This window comes from Lissotriton helveticus, chromosome 10 (assembly GCF_964261635.1).
Source record: "Lissotriton helveticus chromosome 10, aLisHel1.1, whole genome shotgun sequence".
Classification (NCBI taxonomy): domain Eukaryota; kingdom Metazoa; phylum Chordata; class Amphibia; order Caudata; family Salamandridae; genus Lissotriton; species Lissotriton helveticus.
The window spans coordinates 1,112,678,791-1,112,696,926 of record NC_136071.1 but is presented as its reverse complement, the minus strand read 5'-3'; the positions used below and the strand labels follow the sequence as shown (position 1 = coordinate 1,112,696,926).

The 18,136-nt window shown below is 45.1% G+C and overlaps 1 protein-coding gene across 1 annotated transcript in view; it reads left to right on the top strand.

Moving 5' to 3' along the window:
• Positions 1–18,136, top strand: part of NEK11 (NIMA related kinase 11) — a 968,483-nt gene that overhangs the window by 411,890 nt on the left and 538,457 nt on the right. The gene's annotated exons all lie outside the window — the stretch shown is intronic.

Below are 18,136 nucleotides of genomic sequence, written 5' to 3'. Positions count from 1 at the left end.
GTCAAAACGAGGACAGGGACATCTGCAGAGATATTTAATTAATACATTTAGGTTTCACAATGTAAAACAGAGCATGTCCCATCATTACTTGAGTTTGCCTTAATCTCTTATTTAAGGTGTGTGCATTATTTTATATGCAGTTACCTGAAGGTGAAAAGCCAATAAAAACACAGGCAGAATTATTTTGTTCTTTTTACCTTGTCTTTCCTGTGACGTGCTCACACTCTGAATCAGTGCTTAATTTGAGCTGGTGGTTTCCGGTGCTTGCACCAGCACTTAATTGCCAATACCAGTGCTTGTCACAGTGGCGCCACAAGGTGGTGCTGTCTGTCTAATTTAGAGATCATCACAACAGTTAATTATTAATTCAATATACTTTAAAAATGACTGCCACTCAAGCCATTCTTGTACCTTTGGGGGCCTGAATTAGTCTGAATTGTCTCACTTGTAGGAGTCTGATGGTTAGTAGTTGTGTTGTTACTATCACTGGCAGGGCTGGCAGGGGCAATGTGTGGTGCAAGCTGCAGTGGACTCCTGACGAGAGCCTGGCACTTCTTTATTTTTTTTACAAATCAAGCACTGATTCTGATATTGCCCCTCATCTCACTAAGTTTGGAGTTCTGCTGCCAGGCTCACCTGAGTACCTGGACAAGCTGGGGATCCGCCAGCAGAGGGCGTCTTGGATCTGTGGCCATGCTGGGGCACCGCTGAGATGCAGATAGTCCGTGTTCCCCTTTGTGGTGATGCGCTCTAGTGGTTGCACGTCACACCGTGACGTGACGTGCTGGCGGCCATATTGGCGGCTGCGCGCGCATCTAGCATTAGAGGCGCGAAAGTCGGCAGAGACGGTTTGTCGGCTCGGCGCTCTTTAGGGCACTGTGGTAAATAAAAGCAGTATAACCTGAACAACTTGTGGAGCCTTCCTTGGGGGGAAATCTCGACATTACAATGGCGACGAGGGCGGGATGCCAAACCCCTGCACGCTAAAGAAAAAAAAAAGTGGTGGAAATACACCGAAGGAGTCAGCAAGCATACCGGTGAGCTGAAAGTCCAGAATCAGAAGCAGGACAGCGGCGCTAGGCAGCCAAGGGAAGCACACAGTTGATGAGAGGCGAACAAGCTACCACACGAGGTACCCTACCCTAAAGAGCGTGGCAGAGCCCAACTCCACCCCGGAGGGGAAGACAATCACGCAGGGGGTGGAGTGAAAAGACCTAGGCGAAACCAGGCGTAAGCGCGCCAAACTGCACGGCGAACCAGAAAGAAGGGGAAACCGCGCTGGCTACCTTAAGAAAGGAGGAGGGGGCTGACACAGAAAGTGGGAAAACAAGAACCAGACAGTACACCAGGCAGTCCCAGAAGTCAAGGGAGCGCACCACCCACGGTCAAAAGTGAAAAGATGAGCGCGCAAGCGGGATATGCAACGGCGCCAGTGCAATACCCGTTCCCCTGGCTTGGGCAGGAATTGCATTGGCGCCGTTGCATATCCCGCTTGATGGGGAGCAACAAGAAACCGTGCTACAGGTGCGGGAGCTGGTCCCGCGAGGCGCACAACAGGAAATGCTCAAATGTATGTACTGTGGCATTATAGGCCACTACGAGAAGGTGTGCCGGAGAAAATCTTCCAAGAGCATGGTAAAATACGTTGGCCAAGATTGTGAGGAGCAAGAGGAAGGCGCGGAGGAAGACGTCGTCACCGTGACGTGACGTGCTGGCAGCCATATTGGCGGCTGCGCGCGCATCTAGCATTAAAGGCGCGAAAGCCGGCAGAGACGGTTTGTCGGCTCGGCGCTCTTTAGGGCACTGTGGTAAATAAAAGCAGTATAACCTGAACAACTTGTGGAGCCTTCCTTGGGGGGAAATCTCGACATTACACCCTTCACAGTCAGTTCCCTGAGTTCACCAGCACAGGCCGTTTTCTTGCGCTGCTGGCAGGCACCTTGAAATCACGGTCACATTGCCATCGGCACCGCTGGGGGGGCCCTTAGCCGCTGCTGGGGCTGATTAGCACTGACACTGCCGCCAGGATCAGACTGGTCTACAGGGACCCCACACACATGACCTGGAGGCAAGGGGGCTGATGAGGCCTACAGCTTCAAGTCAACAGCATCCAAAGGTCTGGACTTTAATCCAGGGGTCTGAAGCGGCTGGCTGAAGAGAAGGCGTTTCAGCATGCGCTATGTAATTCATTTTATTTAGTTGCGTAACTCCGTTTGGCCGTTTGCCAGAGTCTACCACCCCCACCCTGCCCCTTCCCCGCCCCGCCTCACCACCCCGCAGCACTCTCTCGAGGAGCCGCCACTGAGGGGATGGGCCTCTTCTCTTGCACCTTGCCCTGGGAGAGAGGTTGCAACCTTTGTAGGTAATCCTGGTCTTTCAATTCAGCCCGGACACGTCACTAGTTTCTTTATATCTGGCAGCGGAAGGTGAGTTTGTGAGAGGAGACTCCAAGACATAGCTGTGTTCATACTTTTAGCAAATTAGGGCAAAGCCAAAAGGCCTGGCTATTTCATAAGTGCTTCGACATGGATTGGCAAGTTTGTGTTTGAGAATAGAAGAGTGAGGGTCTAGGAGAGGAAGTATCAGGGGTTGGAAGGGTGACTGAATGGATGGATGAATGTGTGAGTGAGTGATTGTGTGGCTAAATAGTGGGTGGATGGGAACATGTATGATTAAGTGAGCCTGGCCTAGATGTATCAAAATTCCATTTTGCGATTTCTTAATAGCGATTTTTAAGGAATCGCTATTTAGAATTCGCAAAATGGAATGTATGTAAAAAGTTGCAATTTTTTTGCGATTTCTTAGTCTTCCTTATTTGCGAATTTGCACTTTGCGAATTTGCAAATAAGGAATAATTTCCCATGCATTCCTATGGGCCAGGAGGCCCATAGGAATGATTGCGAAATATTTCTCTATTTGCGAATCGCATTTTGCGAATTCGCAAATTGAAAATATTTTCAAGGGTGCAGCGGTGTCTCAAAGACACCCTGTTGCACCCCTGAAATTCACATGTGTGTGCATATGGCGCACATACGTGCCCTATGGGCATGTATGTGCGTCACATGCCACCTTCACAAATGCCAAATAGGGCATTTTTAAATGAAATCGCAAATTACCACCAACTACAAGTTGGTTGTAATTCGCGATTGCTTAACCAAAATTCGCAATTTTAGAACACCACATACATCGCTTTTAAGGAATCGCAAAATTGGCAATTCCTTAAATGCTTAAGAAAAATAAGGAATCGCAAATTATTGCGATTCGGTTCGGTTCAAAAACTTTATTCGATTCAAACAAAGAATCATAAAAGTATACATTTTAAATTACAAAACATGATTACAATTTTAAAATGAACCATCTATAATATACACATTAAGAAAATTAAAACATAAGTTGATACATTCCACAGATCATTTGTCAGGATAAAGACATACAGACAATAGGACCCATACTAATCACCCTAAGTCAGCGAGTATTATTATTACACAAAATAGTTATAATTGAGTGGCCATCATACAGCAACAAGTAAATACAGGTTCCCACAACAATGTATAAGTCGAAGGCCAAGTTAGCCATACCATTTCCTAATCTGGAGTGACACTCGTATAAAATTTAACATGGCGGAACATACCCCAGAAGATGATAGCGATAACAAGTAGTCATAACCTTCTTTATAATTACATGGTTGCCGCCCCTTCAGGATGGGCTTGATAAATCTGGTCCTTGGTTCCTGATATAAAGAACAAAAGAGGACAACATGTATGGTACTCTGACTAACTCTGTTATTGCAGGGGCAAGGGGGCAGCCTCTTACACCAACCCCCTTGTTTTGGAAAGGCGAAAAGAAAATGAAGAATGTTTAGCCTAAACCTTGTGAGATAAAACCGCCATTGCACATGGGTTGTAAAAGTTAAATAAAACTGGTGCTGTAGTTTATCCACACAACCTGTTGGCCTAACCGAACATAGTGTGTTTAAGGATTTCCGGTAACTTTTTTTAATTTGGGCTTTAATGTCTCCCTGGATATTTTCAGGATTGTCATAAACATGACCCAAACCTATTTTATGTAACATACCATTGACATATGACAACCAAGGGATCTGCTTTGCATTATCAAGACTCTTACAGTCTAGAAGAATATCTCTGGAAAGCTGGAGGTCCTCAGATAGCCATATTTTACCCCATAGTAATAAAGGCGAGAGACGAATGACATCAGTCACATAACTCATTCCCATTTCATCATGGCAGAAACTATTTGATGAACCCGATGGAATTGATAATACGCGCTTTAAAAATTTGTTTTCCATGACCTGTATCGTGGCAGGGCTTTCAGTCCCCCATACCCCTGCCCCATAAGTGGCCACAGATAGGCATTTAGATCTATACAGGGTTTTTAGGTGTGCGACCGGTTTTTGACCCAGCTTACCACAAAAACGGAACAGGCCCTCTATGGATCGACTGGCACTCTGGACTCGAGTCTTCATTTATGGGGCCCAGCTCAGTTTGTTATTAAAGAGATTTCCCAGGTAATTAAAGTTGTCTACCTTTTCAATGGTGAAGTTATTTACCATGAACTTCCTGGATTGTGGCCCTTTTGGACCACAGACCATTGCGAAAGATTTTGCAAAATTTACCTTCAGATCCAGGTCCAGCATGAAGGTATTAAAAGCATCAAGACAAATCTGCATACTATTTCCTGTAAGGGTCATTAATACCGTGTCGTCGGCATAAGAAAGCATGGGAATACTCCTACTATTTACCTTTGGAAAGTCACAGCAGTGATCCAACAAGTACTTCTCCAGGCCGTTTGTATATACTAGGAACAAGAAAGGCGCTAAAATGCAACCTTGTCGCACACCCTCGGTTGAGGGAATAGATTTTGTTTTTTCCCCTCCTGGTCCGAACCTTTTAGCCACAGTTGTTGCTGCATGCAATCTGCGGAGCAATGTAACTAAGGGTTCCTCAAAGCCCATGTCATCCATCATTTGCCACAGCTTGCTTCTACAAACAGTGTCAAAAGCACTTGACAAGTCCATGAAGGCAAGGTGGATGGAGGAATTCTTTGCCTTCATGTACTTGCCTATAATTAGTGCCAAATTCAGACACTGTTCGACCGTCCCTTTTCCTCTTCTGAATCCATATTGGGAGTTCACAATAAGGCCCACAGAGTCTGACCATGTTTCCAGTCTGGCCAGGATAACCCTTCCCAACAATTTGCATGATGCATCGATTAATGATATAGGGCGATAGCATCGAGGATCACACCGATCACCCTTCTTAAAAATCGGCACCACCACTGCCTCCTTCCATGATGCAGGGATACGGCCAATAACAGCTGCCCTAAACACATTCAGTAACAATGGTGCCCATACTTCAATATTATGCCTAAAAAAGTCCAGAGGCACAGCATCAGGACCAGGAGCTTTTAATAGTATACCTTTCCTCAAGGCCTCCTCCACCTCTTGCAATGTAAGCGAAGAACTTAGAGAAAAAGCTGTGGATGAGGCCACCAACTCCCTAGTGACATCCAGCAAGCCCAGAGGTGATATCGCATTTGGGTTAAAGATTTTTCCAAAATGGGCTTCCCACGATTCACCAGTAATCTGCATCACTATATTGTCTTTACTATCGCTCATAAAAAGGGAACGATTTACTACTTCCCAAAAAAGCCTATTATCTTTTAGCTCTGAGGCCTTCTCTAGATCTTCCCAAGCAAGGTTTTTTAAGTCCTGCTTTCTTTTTCTAATAGCCTCTTTATAGGCCATTCTAGTCGTTCTTACCAACTCTTTATTCCTTGGTTTTTGTTGTAGTGCCATTTTTAGGGATTTGTTTGATGCAGAGCACACGGCATCAAACCATCTAAAGCTCTTTGGTTTGTTTTTCCCAATTGGTTTTTTAAGATGCTCAGCCACATGCCCACATAAAATTTCAAAATTCCTAATGACCTTTTCAGGATCGGATGTTGGCGATAAACATGACTCAATTTCAGAGCTATGGGCGTTTAAGATCTCTGCCTCTAGGCCTACAGCATCTATTTTCCCCCACTTCAGGATGACACCTTGGTTCCTGTTATATTTTATGGGTATCTCCCAAACTGGATGTTTTATAGTAACAGGACAACACAATGATAACATTAGGGGGTTGTGATCACTTGCAGCGTTTGCAATTACCTCGAGCTTGTCAACATAATGGAAGTAGCTACTAGACACAATGGCAAAATCAATGACACTCATCGAACCTCTAGTTCCCTGAAAGGTTGGTATTGGTGATAAATTAGGGGCAACCCAAGGCTCCACTATGCATAGATCATTTAAAACAATGATGTTATTTAGTGCGTTCCCCTGTGGTGTGTGCTTAAAGTGTATCAGGGGTTGTTCATTTAGATCCTCCAAACCACACACATTTGAGCCACCAAATTTACACAGCGAACAGTTGAAATCACCAACCCAAATGACGAATAATAGAGGCCGGTCACTGCGTGCCTTACATATTACTTCCTCCAGGCTCATAATTATGGATATCTCATTATCATCAAAGACATTGCGATACCAGTTGATCAGTAACAGCGGCTCAGGGAACAGATTTTCCAACAAAAGCAATTGGTACCATGGGGTATCCACTATCTTAGAAGTTACCAAATTATTCAATTTAAGGGAAATTGCTGTCATTATCCCACCCTTTGCCCTCCCTGCTGGTGATGGCACCGCCAGAACATTAAACGGTTGAAAGCCATCAATGTCCTGGGCCGTTCGGCTCCATGTCTCCTGAAAACACAGGATATCATGGCCGCCCACATAATCCAACCAAGCCTCATCCTCTAGTCTACCAGCAAGACCTGCGATATTCCATGAGATTAGGCACAGCCTTGGTTCCCCCAAATTGTCACCCACAGGTTCTGGTCGAGTTGCCAAATCTTGTCCGGGGGCAGATAAATTCGGCTCACATTCTGAAATAATAAGAACCTCTGGCTCTAAAAGGTTAATAATCTGTGCTTCACAGGCTGAGACATCCTCCACAAAGGTATCCTTCCATCTTTCACCCTCATTCTCCCTCAGGCTCAACTCTCCTATGGGGGGTACATTTTCCTTTTGGCTGACTGATGGTCAATCTAACCCCTCCATTCCCACTAGTGGATCATAACGGTTTCTTAGAGGAATATTATTACTTGGAATCCACCCTAGATATTCCTCTCCCTGAAATCTCATTCTTGGGTAATTGTAGGGTAGTTGCAAAAAATTATTACTTGGCGGCCCCCTAAAGCATCCATCACCCTGGTACCTCATTCCAGGGTGATTTTGGGCCGGTCGTGCAACAACATTACTCTGTGTCCACCCAGGATGTCTTTCACTCTGTAATCTTAACCCAGAATAATTATGACATAGATTAGGGGGAACATGATTCAGGTTTGGGTAAAAATATTCCAAACCTATACATTGGATATCCCCCAGTCTGCCAAACCTTGGTTTACGGCAAATCAAGTCTTTTACCCAACTGTCCCTAAAATTAATAAGGATACAATCCCCCTCTAGATCTTTCTCACTTGGCCCCACCCAGGGGACCCTTCGCACACTTAATATTTGTGTTTTAGAAGCAGGGGGAAGTGGCCTATTTTTATTAAGCCAGAATGTTGCTTTATTTATAAGGTCCTGACTTGATTCCGGTTTATTTGGCGGAATAAATGGGACTCCTGTCAGGATTACCATAAAAGGGGCAGAGTCAGGGGGTAGATTTACACAAACTGGTTTATTTAGAGGGGCTATTTCACTAGGAACTATCGCTCCCCGCGATGGAGTTGGTTTGGGCCCAGAAGTGACTGCCTGCTTAGATGTAGTTGACTTAGATGTTGATGCTATGGCTGCTACAGTCTTAGGCTGGGAGCCCACAGTAGCCACCAATGTAGGTTTAGTCAAAACTGTTTGTACGGGGACTTTCTGGGGGTTCGCAATTACAGGGGTTTGGGGCGCTTTACTTTGATTTTTTTGACCCCCCTTCTTTGTTGTAATACGATTATCCAAAGTCTCAAGAGGTTTACTCTTATTGGCCAATATTTCAAGAGATTGAGTATTAACTGATATAAGATGTTCTAATTGATCCAATTTTAGGTTAACAATTTGCGTTCTCTCTAAAAGGGGCATCAGAAGGCTTTTTACCAGCTTCTCAATATTTACCAATAGTTCTTCATTATTATTTGGGCATGGAAGGGTTGCATGTCCAACATCCCCAGGAGGAATTCCCTTTTGTCTAGCTGAATTTGCTAAAACTCTTAATGCAGTCGTCTTTGCTGATTTAACTCTGCTTCCCTTATTATGACCCCCCCCTCTTTTCCGTTTACTAGTTTTTATAACTACTGGGTCAGAGTCTAGAACCTGGGGTTGCGAAGGAATAGGCCCTGTGGCACTCAAATTACAATGTTGGGTACCTTCCCCCGTGGTACTTGATGATATACGGCCTTCATTTGGACAATCCACTATATCATCCATAGGGGTTGGTTGGGAATCAGGAATTACTACAAGAATTGGACTGGCTTCCAAGTCATTAGCTAAACTCTTTTCGGGAGTAGTTGCAGAGCCAATCCGCCCCAAGGAAGAACGTTTCCCTGTTACTAAGTCTAGCGAGAAACGCTTTTCTGTAAGGGCAATTTCTTTTTCCAATATCCCTGTTGCCCGAATAATAAAGTCATCTAAAGTTCCAGTTGCTTTAACACTACTCATTTTTACTGTTACCTGCCTACCCTTCCCTGATCGTAAGGACATCATATAAAGTTAAGAAGTACAGTTTATAAGAGTAAGACAAAGCGATAGGTCTAAACCTAAACAATAACCAAAATAAATACCTAATAACAATAATTAAAACGGGTACTTTAGGTCCTCGAATCCACAAAGAAAGAGAATGGGCCCAGCCCGTCCTTATTCGCCCTTGGACGGCCTTAGACGGCCCGCCCTTTGCCCGGGCTTTGCCCCGGGCGCTCCCGCGCAGCGGTACTTGGGATCAGTAAAGAAGGAGAGGTAAGGCGGGGGCGGGGCAGGCAGGGAGAGCGACCCAGGTGTTGCGGGTCTCGACCTCACGCAGGGACTCCTGGTACTTCGAGTCCCTGCGGGTCAGCTCGCAGCCCTGCGGTTCCCCACACACACACTCTCTAGCACCAGAGTCCAGGGCACTTCAAGTTTAGACGTTCTTCGGACCAAACGGCGAAGCGGGACCCGCGCAGCGGGTCCGGCGAGGTGCTAAGTGCAATCCGGCGAAATCCCAGCTCTAGGACAAGGGCAGGCTCAGTCCGTGAGTCCCAAACGGCATACAAAAAGATCCCAACAATAAGGGTAACAGCAGGTTCTTATTTGCTGAGGCGGGAGCGGGGCAGGCAGGGAGAGCGACCCAGGTGTTGCGGGTCTCGACCTCACGCAGGGACTCCTGGTACTTCGAGTCCCTGCGGGTCAGCTCGCAGCCCTGCGGTTCCCCACACACACACTCTCTAGCACCAGAGTCCAGGGCACTTCAGGTTTAGACGTTCTTCGGACCAAACGGCAAGGTGCTAAGTGCAATCCGGCGAAATCCCAGCTCTAGGACAAGGGCAGGCTCAGTCCGTGAGTCCCAAACGGCATGCAAAAAGATCCCTTATTTAGCGTTTTTTTAATACATTTCAAAACATGCAAAAAAGCCTTTTGCGATTCGCATAGGCCGAAATTCCCAGAATTTTGGCCTTTGCGAATCGCAAAAAGCTTGATACATCTAGGCCCCTATGTCTGAGTGAACATGACATGCAGGGCGTGAATAGGTGATCCAATGCAGACATGTTACACTAACCCTCAGATAGGAATAGCGATGGTAGGAAAATTCCAGAAAATTACTAGTATTATACCCTAGCAAGTATTACACCAGGCCAGGAGTACTGAATCACTATGCATGTAATTGTCCTTCGTTGCATTGCACTCAACTGTACTGAAATACACCGCACAGTACTTTACAATGCATAGTATTGCAATGTATGGTATTGAATTATATAAACATTTGCATTGTTTTACAGCATCACATTGCTTGGTATTTGTTAGACCTGGTATCATTGGTGTGAGTCTCCCTTCCTTTTTGACGGATTGCCTCCTCTGTTTTGATATGTTTTTGCTGGTTTTATGCTTTGGGCACTTGGCCACTGCTAATCAGTGCCACAGTGCAAGTGCTCCCTATGTTAAATGTATGTACTAATTGGTTATTCCATGATTGGGTTATTTGATTTATCTGTCAGCCCCTAGTACAGTGCACCATGTGTGCCCAGGGCTTGTAAATCAAATGCTGCTGGTGGGCTTGCAGCACTGGTTGTTTCACCCACAGAAGCAGCTTGTAAAGTGTGTCTCAGGCCTGCCATTGCAAGGCCTATGTGCAGTCTAGCACTGCCATGTCGACTTGGCCAAGTGCATCCACTTGCCAGTCCCTAAACCTTCCCTTTGCTTCATGTTAGACACCCCTATGGTAGGCCCAAGGGCAGGGTGCATTGTAAGTATAAGGTAAGACATGCTCTGATGTGTGTAGCATGTTCTAATAATGAATTACAGCCATTTTCATTTTTTTCACTATTGAAGGCTACCTGTTCTCAAAGGCCAGAATGGGCAGTTAGATTATTACATTCTTATAATCCTAACTGACTCAGGGAACATGGTATAAATTCGAATTTAGTATGCCTGAACTCAGAATAATAAAGTGCATATTTTAGTAAAGTTTATTTTAATATTCTGTGTTTGCAAATACCACTTTTAGAAAGTAGGTATTTGCTTGCCTAACCATTTGAGCCTGCCTCTGTTGGGTTGTGAATTCCTTGTCTGGGTTTGTGTGTGACAGGGCTGGGGGATTCCAGGAGACAGGCTGGGGCAGCCCAGTGGTGAATAGAGAGATCTGCATCTAGATGGTAGGGAGAAGTTGCGCCTGGGACCTGAATAGGGCTGGACCTTCCCTCTACAATGCTGGCTCCACCCCCTGTGGCTTGTCTGATGTCTCTGCCCTGCACTGTGAAATGGGAAAAGGAATCATGTCAACAGAGTGCTCCCGAGCTGTATCTTCCCTCCCCTGTGCTGGCTCCACCTCCTGTGGGGCAGCTGATGTCTCTGCTCTGCAGAGTGAAAGGAAGAAGAGAGTCATGTAAACAAAGTTCTCAGGAACTGGTTTGGACTAGGCAGAGGCCCCTCTGCCTTCAGAGAACAAAGAATTTTGTGGTATAAATATTGGGACCCTGATCCCAAGAAATGAGATCACTTCTGGAACAAGAAACCTTTCTGCCAAGGAGAAGAACCAAGAAAGCTGCAGGAGTTTGGACTGCCCCTCTGCCAGTGTGCTGCTTGCTGGGTTGGTCTGCAGTGGTTGCTTCATTGCCAAGGGAAAGGAGAAGGACATTTTTAAGGACTTTCATCTACAGAATATTCTCCAAGGGCTTGAACTGTGCTTGCCTCCTGCTAAAGTCTTAGGGACAAAAGACTTCACCTCCAGCTCCCTCCTGAATTTCCTTGCTGGGAATTCTGAATCCAGACATTTGCGTGCCGCTGGAAGCTGGAAGCACGACGCTTTGAGAAGAAGCGTGTCGCCGCCACAGCTGAAATTATTGCAACGCCAGAGAAGCAAGCCTTCGCCGCATCTCCCTGGAAGCGTGTGTTCATCGAAGCTGTCTGCTGTCGCATCACCGGAGAAGCGTGACGCCATCGTGAGAGTCGCCATCGTATCACCGGAGCAGCGCGTCGCAGGGCCTTTCGCGGCTCCAAAGTACAGAGTTGTCGCAAGGCTGCTAGGGCGTCCTCGCATCGTCATCACATCGCCGCATCAAGGGCGCCATCTTCTCGCATCGCAACTGGATCATCGCATCGCATCAAGGCGCCATCTTGCACACCGCAACGGGCCCGCAGGCCGAGAATCTACGCATCACCTCCTCACCGGTAAGGCTCACAACGAGTGCCCTACTCTGCGCAAGCATTGAGGAAGGACGCAACCATTCTCCCAGGTCACGGTACCAACGCATCTCCCCTTTTGTGAGCCTTTTGTTTACTTTGCGTTACGCGCCCAGGTACTTTGTTGAGAACTTTGTAGCATTTAACAGCAACTTGAACTAAGAGACTTTAATCATCTTTTAAGTAATCTTAAATGTAATATTGTGGATTTTTTTAATTTGTGGTCTTGTGCTAAGTCTATATAAAGTATACTTATTTTTTTATAAAATCTCTGTTGTGTCCATCTGTAGTGTTTTCACTGTATTACTGTGTATATTCACAAATGCTTAACACACTGCCTCTGAGATAAGCCTGTCTGCTTGTGCCAAGCTACCAAGGGGTTGAGCAGGGGTTATTAAGGAGTGTAATCCCCTTATCCTGACTTAAAAGTAAGGGTCCCTATTTGGACAAAGGTGCATACCATTGCCAACTAGAGACCCCCAGATCTAAAAATATTGTTGGTAGAATTCCATTGTATTGTTGCACTGCCCAATATTGCGTTGTACTATATTGTTGCATTGTCTTGTATTGTACTATATTGTTGCAGTGCATAGTACTACGCTGCAATTCACTGCATTGTTGTATATTATTGCATTGTAAACTATTGTTCAATTCCATTGCATTGTATTGTATAGATATTATAATACGCTGCACTGTATCAGTAAAGAGTGGCTCCATCTAGTGGCAGCAGCAGGGATCAGCAGCAGGCGGTGGATGCCAATAGCATCAAACTCCAGTAGTGAACAGTGGAGCCAGCCTTTCATGCTAAGGCAGAGGCAGCTTGGATAGACCAGTGAAAGCTATTGCTATTCATAAACCAAACTCTTTTATTTACAGCCAAAAAAGAACACAACCATGTTGTAAAACTACTCCAGTTCAGAGCTGTAGGAAGTACGTCCAGACCACACATGGCCAACCACTGGTACTGCAATAACCTCCACTTAAAATAAAAAAATAAAAAAGCCCGTAGGAACTAATGTTAGATTAAGTTAACTTATTTGAACACTATATTAATGTAAATACATTTAAATTAATGTGTAACACATTATAAAAGTAAACCCTGATTATTACTATATCATAAAATATGTAATTAACCTTATTTACATTTAAACATTCATGTAAATGTAATTTGTTAGTAAAATAATAAAATGAATTTAAATGAATTCTGTACATACATTTTAATATTTTTTCCTGCATAGTATAAATGTAGTACTTTAGGTGGGATGTTTTAAAATGTATAACTCAAGAACAACAATTGAATTAAATTTAATATTGTCAAAAGAATTAAATATTTAGTTCAAAATTAAGTTAATAATGCTATAGCTTTTTGTATTTTGTTCTACATTTACAGTTCATTTAAAACAATTTACATTAATGTTTATCTTAAAATATGTTTACATTTTTGTTTAATACTTTGATAAACGTCTGAACTTTTCCCTATACTTTACCATAAGGAGATCTCGGCTGTGGTAGCAAAGATCTCCGTCTCCATGTGCTAAGTTGCAAGAAGTAATTTTACCATTGTAAATTAGTCTCTACTCTCTGAATTCAAGCGGTGGAGACTTGTAAACTTACTCTTTCTAATAAATGTACATGCTTACATGGTGACTAGCCTAAAGTAATATATGTATTAAAAAGTGAAAGAGCAAATTTATAAGTATAGATTTACTCATCTGTCACAGAGAGTCTAGCCCTTTCAATCTTTACTGCCTGCAGGTGTTGTTGATGGAATGCATACCTTAAATTTGCACACAGATGTTAAAGTCCTGAGTGTCTTTGTTGACTTGCCTAGCTGACTTGAACCAGTGTGTAAAGGGGCGGGCTCATCATGTCTCAGCGTAACTTTGTAAGTATTATCAGTAAAGAGAACAGCTCAGCATTGTATATCAAGCAGTAGGTAGAAAAAATTGGTTAGTATAGTAAATTTCGCTCCAAATGTTTCACTTTTTCAACCAAACCACCACCTAAAAACCCTACCCATGCCATGCTTACTACTAAGTATACTACAAAGAGCACTACTTGACTTTAAACAACCTTTACAATTACAACGCATGCATTACAATGCATGCTTTTTGCCTGCATGCCATTACAACGAGAATGGCTTGTTGTAGGGGGTATAAGGTGTTGGATTTAACTCCAACACCTTCCCTACTGTTGCACAGACTGGCGTTGGAATAGTAAATTATAGTATTCCAAACACTGGCGCACCCCACACTGCAAACCATAATGAAATTTAACAATTACATACCTGTTTCAAAAACAACAACCCAATGGGCACCCAGCAGTTTAGATGGTTACCTAACCATGGAACAAAGTCCACATTCATCGGCATAAGAAATCATTCATGACAAATATAGAATCCCCTTTATGCTAGATCTTTGGGGCCTACTCCATTTACTCTGTAGGGGGCCCCCTCAAGTTTCGTTACACTACTTGCAGAGTTGGTAGAATTTGGTCCAGTCCGCTCCACAAGAGTTTCATAATTATTTTGTCAACACACTGCAGATCTTTGATTGAGCAGGTACTGATTTCCACTACTTGTATACTTGAAAATACAGAATCTACACTATTTCAGATGTTCTTTGCTCGAAATGTGCAATCGTGTCCAAATAATCTTTTTTTTCCCGATATTAATAGTCATTAGACTGAAAAGTATTGGTGGGTGAAATCTTTAGATGAAATCTAGAATAGGTGACATCAGCCCAATCCGGGTGATGCCCTTCTCTCCACACACCCACTTCAGTCACCCCGACACCAGTGCCCAGCATTCAGGCACTTTGTACGGATGCTATCAGTTCATTCCCACACCTTAAGTTGTCCAGTCTCCGGAATGGCACATTTCCCTCCCATGCAAGTTTCATTCAGTAGAGTTGTCAGGGGTCGGTGTACCATTAAGGCTCCATTGCATGTGTGGTACATTCTTTTCACCAGCAGTTTGCTATTCTTTGAACCCTGGTTTGCGGTTTCAGATCCTGTAATAAAAGACAAATTTGCATGAAGATTTGCATCAGCTGATGACAAAATGTAAGAAATATGTCCAACTCTACTGAGATGTTTTTCAGGCAGAAATGTTGGGATAGATTTTTTTGTTTCAAAGAAAATATCCATGAAAAGTCTACATTTTCTAGAATGCTGCAAAAATAATTCTATGACTTGGAAATGATCCATTCCACCCAGAAGTAAACAAGACATCATAGTGGCACTGAGGTGTCCCGCAGAAATCCAGAAAAGTCTACAGTACAATGTACAGTGTTCAGTAACTACCAGTCCAATTGACTGATCTTATCATGAAATTTGGAATCAATTTCCAAATGTAGATGGCCATCAAATAGGTGGTTTTATATTCAGGACACCAAACTAGAGACGAGCAGTGGTATCCACTCATAATATGATACAATCTCATTATGCCTCAAGATGATCCAAGCTGGAAATTCATACAAAAATTACCCTTTTAACACACCTAATTCAGGCACCCTTCCATTACAGTGGTCTGAACCTTAGAAGCAACGATTTTACTAATGCAATATACCCAACATCTAGGTAGTCTATGATAATCCATGGTCAATTTAACTAAACAAAACAATTATCCCTTTCAGAACTTCAACCGTCACCTCCATCTGGTCAGAAACATCACTTACCCTTTCCTGGTTCAACTTTGGGGTGACTCCTATGGCTCAATTCTTTGAACACTGCATTACTCCATTAGTTTAGTACAACAGTAAACCTTCAATTTGTGAAGTGGAAGTGTACAATCTCAAATATCTAGAACACTTTAAAACATATTTAAAAAACCTCTACTGGCTTCTAGCGGGTGCAGGCCTTTAATTTAGGGCTTAGTCCGCCACCTATAAAAAACTGAACAGTGCAAATATTTGCCTTCAAGTCAAAGACAAACCTGCTGCAGTTTTGATATTAATTGAAGTTCTTCTTGACTTCTCATGCAAGGAACACCTCATTGTATTTTTAATGTCAGCTTGTTTTTTACTAGTCTCCTTTCTTCTCTCCTATTCCCCGTCTTGTTTCTCTCGACTTTAATTCCCCCTTTGTTCTGCTCCACGCTCTAAAGAACTCTTTGTCTTCATGCAGCAATTTATAAATGCTCAATAAAGTACGAATAACTGGCGATTTATATGTTATGAGCATGGTTAGAAAACAATGACGCGCTGTTTAAAGGTGGAAATAACCTGAAGGAGTACAGGGGACTGGGATAAGGGAAGGGATACAGGCAGGAGAAAGGGGATTACCAGTCTTCACGTTGTAAAATATGCTTTTTTAGGAGCTCATCGCCAAATTCCGGTGAATGCTGGGATTGACACTTCCCATGGCTGTCCAGTCCTGGGTCCACCTTGTGCCTCTGTCTTCAACCACGCCTCCACTTCCCTGTTCTGTGTCTCGCTTTTCTGAATTTTGTTCATACTCTCGTCCACAGTTTGATGAATAATGAGTCCCACTCCCTAAAAACAAGTACTAGTGCACGGGTACTCATAGTACAGCCCCGGGCTGCCTGCGGCCCGGCAAGCCTTCCTTGGTGGCCCGCGGACCTTGCAGACATCGTACCTGGGTTTAAAAAAAAAATGTAAGAGTTTGCAAACACTGCTGGTTGCAGCAGCGCAACTCTGAGAGACTCTGCAGCTTTGTGGGGCCGGGCGATCACAGCCATAGTCAGAGTGGAGATGCAAGGGCCTAAGCAGAGGTGAAATACATCAAAGCCTCATTAACATTCAAATGATCTTTTAAAGACCAGTGAAGTGCTCGGGTGCCTGCGGCTCTGTGTGCCGGGGAAGCTGTCTCAGCCCAGGCACAGAAAAGGCAGGGTGAGATGACAGAGGGTGACAGAAGAAGGTAGAGGGAGGGAGACAGAGAGAGATGGAGGGAGAGGGAGGGAGGGAGGGAAAGAGAGGGAGGGAGAGGGAGATGGAGGGAGGGAGACAGAGAGGGAGGGAGGGAGATAGAGAGGGAGGGAGGGAGGGAAAAGGAGGGAGGGAGAGGGAGGGAGGAAAAGGGAGGGAGAGGTATACAGAGAGAGGGAGACATAGAAAGGGAGAGGGAGGGACACCGAGGGACGGAGCCAGAGGGTGACAGACAGAGGGAGACAGACAGACAGAGGGAGGGAGACAGACAGACAATGGGAGACAGAGTGAGACAGACAGAGGGAGAAAGACCGAGGGGGACAGACAGAGGTAGGGAGACAGAGGGAGGGAGACAGACAGAGGGAGACAGACAGAGGGAGGAGGGAGACAGAGGGAGGAGGGAGACAAACAGATGGAGACAGAGGGAGGGAGACAGGGGGAGGAGAGGGAGACAGGGGGAGGCAAAAGGAGGGAGAGGGAGGGAGGGAGACAGACAGAGGGAGGAGGGAGACAGAGGGGAGAGGGAGACGGAGAGAGAAAGACAGACAGGAGGAGGGATACAGAGAGAGGGAGACAGATAGAGGGGGACAGACAGAGGGAGGGAGACAGACAGAGGGAGGAGGGAGAGGGAGGGAGACAGAGGGAGGGAGACGGGGGTGACAGGCAGAGGGAGACATACAGAGGGAGACAGACAGAGGGAGGGATACAGACAGAGGGAGGGAGACAGACAGAGGAAGACAGAGGGAGTTAGACAGAGGTAGGAGCGAGACGGAGGGAGGAAGGAGACGGAGGGAGGAGGGAGACAGAGAGATTGAGACAGAGGGAGAGGAAGGAAGAGGGAGGGAGGGAGAGGGAGACAGAGGGAGGGAGAGATAGAGTGAGACAGAGGGAGTGAGGGAAGGAGACAGAAAGAGGGAGACAGAGAGCAAGACAGAGGGAGGGAGAGAGTGAGACAGAGGGAGGGAGGGAGAAAGACAGAGGGAGGAGGGAGACAGAGAGAGGGAGACAGAGAGAGGGAGACAGACAGAGGGAGACAGAGGGAAGGAAACAGAGAGAGGGCGACAGAGGGAGGGAGACAGAGAAAGGGAGAGGGACGGAGACAGAGGGAGACAGACAGAGGAAGACAGCCATAGGGAGATAGACAGATAGAGGGAGACAGACTGAGGGAGACAGACAGAGAGAGGGAGACAGAGAGAGGAAGACAGAGAGAGGGAGACAGACAGAGAGAGGAGGGATATAGAGAGAGGGAAACATAGGTAGGGAGATAGAGGGAGGGAGAGGGAGGAAGACAGAGAAAGGGAGAGGGAGGGAGATAGAGGGTGATAGA